The following is a 2,172-nucleotide window of genomic DNA, read 5'->3' as shown; positions in this document are numbered from 1 at the left end:
ACAGCGTTTTACACACACTCGTAAAGAACCCATGGGTATGACTAACACCTAAGCCCTTCGTGCAACATGGAAAGACCTACTCAGTTAGCTAACTAACGGAGGCTAAGTGCCTACTCTGTGCAGGAACATTGTTCCTATCCCTCCACAAAGCCCTGTCTAATGAAGACAGAGAGGAAAATAAGCCAGCAAAATACAGTGTGATATCTTTGTGTATACATGCATGCTTCTCATTGTTTAAGTAAATGGAAACTTCTAATGAGTTCCCAATGTTTTCATCCTACTGTTTTCTTTAGTTGGGTGAACATCCTCCTGCAAGCTTGTCCTTGTTTATTATTTTGCTTTGCAAAGTCTTTTACTTCTGACACAACAGAGTTAAACTTGAATGCACATCCAATTGGGAAGTTCTAATAAATTCTAAGTTGGGGATTTGAATTAATGAGTTCCTGAATAACAGAGTTGATTATATTGTCCTCAGTATTCCAGTTGCTGGTGTTTTGTTAGTTTTGGCCCCGGAATGACTGATAAGCAGCAGATCTAATGATGACAGTAATGACTGAAGTCCAGAAATAATAAGACTTAAGCCATAGTCACGTTAATGCCAATAACAATAATAAGCATCGACCCATATATTAAAGCCTTAGCTTACTAATTGTACCTGTAACGTAAGAAACTATAGCAAGAGACTGCTGAGAGGAGAACCAAGAGCACAACTGAGGAGACGATATTCTCTACCACCACAGCTGGATTTTTTCTATTCTAAGAAACTCTAAAAGGCTTCGTTGCCCTCTTGGGGAATTCACAGCAAGGTAGAAGTTGAGCCACATATTAGGTTTCTGAATCACTTGTAAAAGGGCCTGAATTGTATCTTTGACACAGAAACATCTAAGTATGCTGGAGCTCCTGTTTTATATACATTTGCATGCTATGTTATACATTGTAGTTTTATATATTATCTGTTATATTCACATACTGTGAATATATCTCATCTATATATCTCCATTTTTTAAAAAATCTGGGTGCCTGTTCTCAGGGCTGTGTGGGAAGTTCTGGGGGCTTGCTCTTCCTAAGAAGGCGGCTGGAAGTCTCCTTCTGTGTCTCACTTGGCCTCCCTGACACTAGCTGGATTCCTCTTGTCCATCCTGCACACCTTCGAGCCTCGGAGGTTGCTCTCCATTCTGACCCTTTGCGCCCCGCACCCCCATATTATTTTTCCCCTTCACGCTTCATAGCAGTACCAACACTAGGCTATGTAAGTTGCAAACCCTTCCTGACTGTGTAAGAATAGCAAAAGCAGGTACAGGGCAGCATGAGTCAACTAAAGAATTCCTCCGAATTAATAATAAAAGACAACCAGTTTTTTAAAAGGGAGAAAAGAACAGCCAAGAGCTGAGAGTGAAGGCTTCATTTACCAAATCTCTCTAAAAGATGGAAAAAGGCTCAAAGTGAAATGATTTACCCAAGGCCACGGACAGGGTTGATGGCAGAGGAAGGAGAATTACTCAAGCTTTCCTAATTCCTGCTTGAGCCCTTCGCACTAACCCCCACCCCTACCACCAACTACCTGCTCAAGTCAGATTGCTTCAGGACCACTGAGCCTTCCAGAATTTCCACACTGATTAGTCAACAGTGGAAAATCTGAAAAGATGCAAGTAGGAAAAATAAACTAAACCCGGCCAGAAGAGCAATGCAACAGGCATGATGGGGGTCAAGTCCTCCTACTCCATCTCCATTTCTGGTGACAGGACAGGCTGTCAGAACACAGTCCCTGACACCAGGCAGACCCTGAGGCTGTGAGCATGAGGAAGCTGGCTAAAGACATGGACGAGCTGGCACTCGAGAGGGCAGAAGGACAGGCAGAGGCAGGCACCCCAGACAGGGAAGCTAGCAAGCAGCCTGAGAGCAACGATGGCACCCCCTTGTCTTGAGTCTGACCATGCCCACTGAGGGTGGAAAAGAGACCTGCTGTCCCCACCTGGTCAGAGAGCCCTGGCACTGGCCCAGCAGCCTCTTCTCTGAGCCCCTGTCCCAGGCAGGCCAGGCCAAAGTAAAAAGGCACCCCCAGAGGCCAGTGTGGCCCCTACTCTGAGAAAGCTCTCCGCCTGCACCTTCAGGCTCCGCTTGCCCACCACCTCCTCACACCGGTGCACTTTCAAGACCCTGTAGGTTCAGGAT

General features: G+C 45.4%; 1 pseudogene; it reads left to right on the top strand.

The window, feature by feature from the left end:
* Positions 1-1,345: 1,345 nt before the first annotated feature.
* On the top strand, positions 1,346-2,123 carry LOC103679863 (annotated as a pseudogene).
* The last annotated feature ends 49 nt before the right edge of the window (positions 2,124-2,172 follow it).

This window comes from Ursus maritimus, unplaced genomic scaffold (genome assembly GCF_017311325.1).
Source record: "Ursus maritimus isolate PB19 unplaced genomic scaffold, ASM1731132v1 scaffold_1376, whole genome shotgun sequence".
Classification (NCBI taxonomy): domain Eukaryota; kingdom Metazoa; phylum Chordata; class Mammalia; order Carnivora; family Ursidae; genus Ursus; species Ursus maritimus.
This window is presented reverse-complemented; position numbering and strand designations above follow the sequence as displayed.